The sequence below is a fragment of the Pipistrellus kuhlii genome, unplaced genomic scaffold, assembly GCF_014108245.1.
Source record: "Pipistrellus kuhlii isolate mPipKuh1 unplaced genomic scaffold, mPipKuh1.p scaffold_m20_p_1, whole genome shotgun sequence".
In the NCBI taxonomy this organism is placed as follows: domain Eukaryota; kingdom Metazoa; phylum Chordata; class Mammalia; order Chiroptera; family Vespertilionidae; genus Pipistrellus; species Pipistrellus kuhlii.
The window spans coordinates 130,645,093-130,651,378 of record NW_023425404.1 but is presented as its reverse complement, the minus strand read 5'-3'; positions in this window follow the sequence as shown (position 1 = coordinate 130,651,378).

Here is a 6,286-nt window from a genome sequence, read left to right as displayed (position 1 = left end):
AGATAGCTGTCCCCATGTGGTCAAAGATCCTGCTCCCATGTGGACACAAGATGGCCAGCAAGGGGGGACAGTTGGGAGGGACCAGGCCTGCAAGGGAGGGCAGTTGGGATGATCAATCCTGCAGGGGAGGGCAGTTAGGGGTGACCAGGCTGGCAGAGGAGGGAAGTTGGGGGCAAACAGGCTGGCAGGGGAGCAGTTAGACATCAATCAGCTGGCATGGGAGTGGTTAGAGGGTGATCAGGCTGGCAGGCAGAAGTGGTTAGAGGCAATCAGGAAGGCAAGGCAGGCCAGCAATTGGGAGCCAGAAGTCCTGGATTGTGAGAGGGATGTCCGTCTGTCCGTTTAGGCCCAATCCCATTGAGGGATCCCAGATTGGAGAGGGTGCAGGCTGGGCTGAGGGACACCACCACCCCTTCCCATGCACAAATTTCTAGCACTGGGCCTCTAGTATAGGATATAAAACCAAAACTCAGACACAAACAGTATGGTAGTTACCAGAGGGAAGGTGGGGGAATAGTAAAGAATGAAGGGGGCCAAGTACATGGTGATCAAAGATGATCTGACTTCGGGTGGAGGACTCACAATGCAATAATACACTTGAAACATATATGGTCTTATCAATGTCACCCCAGTAAATTTAATTTTAAAAGAGAAAATTTTTTAATTAATTAAAAAAAAAAACATTTTTAGAAAAAGAAAGGTTTACAGCTTGCCCAAGGCAACCCAGGTAGATTTGGGCAGAGCTCTTGTGTGGTTTTCATGCTGACTTCTTCATAATAAATGGGGCCAATGAGGCAGAAGAGAGGAACAGGGATTTCAGAAAGGCTTTAGCTCACATAAAGATCAAAGGTTAGGGGTCGGCAACAATTATGGGCAGGCTAACTAAAGTTAAGAGTAAGTTTACTTTTAAGAGGAATGTTACTTTTTATTTTATCTTCTAATCCTCTTTACTTACATACTGGACTTCTAGTCATTGTTGTTATTATAACAACTAAGGGCCCAGTGCATGAATTCGTGTACCTTGAAAGAAACTGTGGGCTGTGAGGCTGCGGTAGGCACAGGGTTAGGTCTCAGCCCATCCTCTGCGCCCCCGTCTGGCTCCTCCCCTATGGCCCCTGGTACCCTGTCTCCCACCTCCGGTGCTCCCATGCACCAATGGCACCGGCCCCACTTGCACCCGCTCAAGGCATGGAGTGATTGGGACCAGTGCCAGCAGCAGGTGCCAGTGGCAGCTGCTGCCCCGATCTCCTCCCCTCAGGAGCAGGGGGAGTTGGAGAAGTGCTCATGGGTGATCAGGGCCAGCAGTCGCCGCTCACACCTGCTGATGGTGTCAAGCAATCAGGACTGGCACTGGGCACTGGTAGTGGGTGCAAGTGACAGCTCTGACAACAGCTGGAGGTGCTAAAGGGGTCAGCCCTGGCAGTGGGTGTGAGCAGGGCAGTTGCCTGCAGTGAATGTGAGAGGCAGTTGCTGGCCCCGATCTCCCATCAGGAGCAGGGGGAGGTGGAGATGCCCTGAGGGGTGATTGGGGCTGCTGGTTGCCAGTGCTGAGTGATGGGGGCCAGCACTGGGACACTGGCAGTGGGTGTGAGTGCCAGGTGGGACTGCAGTGCACAGGAGTAAAGATTTTTCAGTAACCACCAGAGGCTCACTCCAATGACAGTGACCTGCCTTGGTCTGGTGCCACCGCTCAACTGCTCCAGCATCCTGCATGGCATATGCCTACCATGTTCCACTCACAACCCCTGGTGGTCAGCACATGTTATAGCCACAGGTCGTTTATTTGTTCCATTTACATATTAGCTTTTTATTACATAGGACTAGTGGCCCAGTGCACAAAATTTGTGCACAGGAGGGGGTGTGTCTCCCTCATCTCAGCCTGCATTCTCTCCAATCTGGGACACTTTGAGGGATGTCTGACCCATTGGGATTGGGCCTAAATTGGCGGTCACAATCCAGGATTGCTGGCTCCCAACCGCTTGCCTGCCTCTGCCTGATTGCCCCTATCCACTTCTGCCTGCCATCCTGATCACCCCTAACAACTCCTTGCCAGCCTGATTGACATTTAACTGCTCCCTGTCCAGCCCAATTGCCCCTAACTGCCCTCCTCTGCTTGCCCAGTCACCCCGAACTGCCCTCCCCTGCAGGCCTGGTCTCTCCCAATTGCCGTCCTCTGCTTGCCCAGTCACCCTTAACTGCCCTCCCTGTTGGCCCGATCACCCACAACTGCCCTCCCCTTCAGGCCTCACTTATAACAGGTAAGTCTTTTTACTTCACCATGTCTTTTTCTTTCAAAATATTGGATTTTGTTAATTTTAAAATTTTGTTCTACTGAGCCCAGCCATGGTGGTTCAGTGATGGACTGTCAACCTATGAACCAGGAATCCACGTTTGATTCCCAGACAGGACACATGCCCAGGTTGTGAGCTCAGTCCCCAGTGAAGGAAGTGCAAGAAACAGCCAATCAATGATTCTCTCTCACCATTGATGTTTCTATCTCTCTTTTCTTCTTCCTCTCCCTTCCTCTCTGAAATCAATAAAAATATATTTTAAACAATTTGTTCTACTGAGGTATAATTTACCTAGCTGAAATGCACAGTTTTGACAGTTGCATATACCCAGGTAACCAACACTTTGATCAGCATATAGAACATTTCCACCACCTCAGAAAAATGTCTTATGTCCCTTCCCAGTCAATCTCACCCTCTATCTCGATTTCTATCACCATAAGTTGGTTGTCCCTTTCTAGCACTTATAACTGCTGTTATTCAGTATATAATTTTTTGTTTCTGGCTTTCTCAGTATATTTTTTAAGAATCACAGTGCTGTGTGTGTGTAGGGGAGAGGGTAGTACAACATACTCCCCCCCCCCCTTTTTTTTAAATTGCTGAGCAATAGTCTATCTTACAAATACACTGCAGTTTCATCCCCCACCCCCTTTTGTTGAAGAAGACCTGGACTGTTTCCAGTCTGGGCATTAAACAAAAAGATGGTCCCAATTCTGGCATCATTTTGTCCAAATAAAAAGAAGTTTTAGAATTTGGATTTTGTTACTTTTCAGTCTGCCTCCCACTAATATTTAGATTTTTCCCCCCCCCAGAGGCCTCCCTCCCTTGCTCTTTTCTCCAGGAAAATCATATTATATGCATGCAACTCCAGAGGAATTCAGGTGGGTAATACTGAAGATGGACACGTTTATATATTCATGTTCATCACACAATCATAAAGGCTGAATACAGAAAACAAGTTAATATCTTGGCCAGTCTCACAATCTAATTTTGGAAAGGGCAGGCAAAGCTGCAAGGGGTGAAAAAAAGGGGGCAGGGCTTAGGGCATTATCAGGGCCCCAATGATAATTATAATTACACTTGTTCTTATTGACCCTTAACATTAGACACTGTGCTAATGATTTCATTTAATTCTTATGTTAGATGTGACACATTTATTTTCCAACTTCAGGTAGAGCATATGGACATTCAAAGGGTACATAAAAAAGTACATACACATTATATATAGAGGACATTCAAAGGAGCATAAATCATAGGGATTTAAAGGAATTGAAGGGGTTAGTTTTTAAATGGCTAGTGGCACAACTAAATATTAATATAAATAGCATTTTTACTTTCTCTTTTCATTTTGAAAACTCTTCTTAAGCCATAAGCCCTCTCTGTTCATGCTCACTGACTCTGGGTGGGTGTAGTGTGTGACATTTACCTCCCAGGAAACTACAAACCAGCTGGACAATGGTAGTTTTACAAATGGAGTAATTTAATACCACTCATCACGACAAAATAATAAGTACTTTGATATTGTGGATATACTGTTACCAAAAATTCTGGCCAAAATCCATGTACACCAAGAAAGAATTTCAGTGGAAAAGTGAGTGGTTTAAAAAATGATCTTTGGGAATTCAATAAAAATTTATTTTTTTCTTCTTAATGCTTTCCTTTCTTCCTTCCCCTCTCTATCCACCCCAAAGATTGTTTAGTATTCTTTTCCTTTACTGCTACTGATTATTATGCTATCGCCCTACTTAAAATAGGAAGGATGGCCCTGCTGGTGTTGCACAGTGGTTAGAGTGCCAGCCTGCACACTGAAGGGTCTCAGGTTTGATTCCTGGTCAAGATCATGTACCTGTGTTGTGTTGCAGATTCGATCTTTGGCTTGTTGGAACATGTTTGGGAGGCAACCCATTGATGTGTCTCACATTAATGTTTCTCTCTCTCTCTCTCTCTCTCTCTCTCTCTCTCTCTCTCTCTCTCCCTCTCTCCCTCCCTCCCTCCCTCTCTCCTTCCCTCCCTTCCTTCCTCCCTTCTTTCCTCCTTCCCTTCCTCCCTCCCTCCTTTCCACTTTCTCTAAAAATTAATGGAAAAAATATTGTGTGAGGATTAACAATAAACAAACAAACAAATAAACAGATAAACAGGAATAATGGAGAAGAAAGTATTCTTTTTTTTCTGATAAGAAAGCCTTGAATACAATTTGGAGAAATTCATCCTTAAGGAGCACTGTATGAGCCTTGTGGCTTCACGTGTAAAATAGCATTATGAATAATATAGCTTTTTATAGTTTGCTAGGGCTGCCATGACAAAATATTATAGACTTGGTGGCTTAAACAGAAACTAATGTCTGCACTGTCTGGAGACTGAAGATCAAGGTGCTGGCAGGATTGGTCTCTTCGGAGGCCTCTTCTTGGCTTGCAAATGGCCTTCCTTCTGTGAACACGTGTCCTAATCCCTTGTTTAGGAACAGCAGTTATATTGAATTAAGGCCCACTCATATGACCTCATTTTACCTTAATTAGCTCTCTAAGGACCCTGTCTCCAAACACAGTCTCATTCTGAGGTCCTGGGGGTTTGGGACTTCCACATATAAATTTGGGGGGGCACATAATTCACTTCCTAACTGCATGACAGATCTAACAAATTAAGAGAATATTTAGGAAAAAGCTATCAATGCATATATAACAAGAGGGTGTCTGTTAGGGATGAAAATTAGTCATATCTCCAACTATTTTAAAATCATTTGTGAATTTAAGTTGCTTGTGAGAGAAGACATTATTGGCTACTATTTCAGAGAGCAAGGCCATGAAGAGAATCAGATGACATATTGAAGTTCATATCTGCAAACAAGTACAGTAGTTTAAATGTTAAATATTCTCTAAATTAAAAAAAGAGAAAAGTAATATAAAATTAAAGGTTAATTATAGAAGATATGAGGTGTGTGTTTTTAATTAAGCTTAAAATGACTTGTGAAGAACATGGCAAAAATAACATTAGGACAGGGTAGACTTGAAAGTTAGCATAGCTTCCTGGCATCACTTACTTCCAGAAAACAGAAAGGATCACAGAACACATAAGAAGACTCACGATGCTTTGGTCCCACTTTTGTAAGTACAGCATGGTGTGCGGCGTTTGAGTGTGTGCAGCACACTCAATAATCAGAAATAGGGAAACAGATTTGTTCATGATGATCAACTAAGGTGATTCACAGTTTCACTTTCACATGAAACTGACCTTTCAATAGATAAAATAAAACCGGAGGATTTAGCCTGTAGAAGAGGTAAAATAGGGCCATGATGATGAAAGATTAGATGGACTTTTGTCTTAAAATTATTACACAATTGTAATGTCTCAACCCCGTATCAATAATAATATCGTCACCCTTCCTTACCCTATTCATGTTCTCTTTATATCATTAGCTTCTTAGATCCGCTCAGCAAGTTCCTCAAACAGGTCGTCTGCTTTACCCAGGCCAGCGGTTAAAACGAACTCTGTGCGTTCACTCTCCGCATACAGAGGTTGCCCCGACCCTGGGACCCTGGCCAGTTCTAAGAACTTGAGTCCATCACATCCCCCCCCCCCCCCCCCCCCCCGCCTCCCCATCTTTCCCGCAGCTTGGCCATCTACACCTACACATTTCACACATTGCGTTTATTACGTCATCGTCACCCTCCAGGCTCTGGGAAGAGGAAAGGGCCTTTTTGACTGCAAATCCCAGATAAAGAGCAGCAGCCCAGCCCTTTGGCTACCAGGCGTGGGGCAGCGGAAACTCCTCCTTGCAGCTCAGGGTGGAGCTGCTGGGGTGGAGGCTGTGCCACATCGGGAACCTATTGTGTGTGTGTGTCTTCCCTCCGCCCCACCCCGCCACCCCGCCTCGCAAGATGTATACACTCAGCATCCAAACGAATGATTTAGGAAGCCCAGCAGCCAACCAGAGCGCAAGAACGCACAGCTAGCATCTTTGTTTTTAGGACCTGTCACAGCCAAGCTGGACCCAAAGGAGG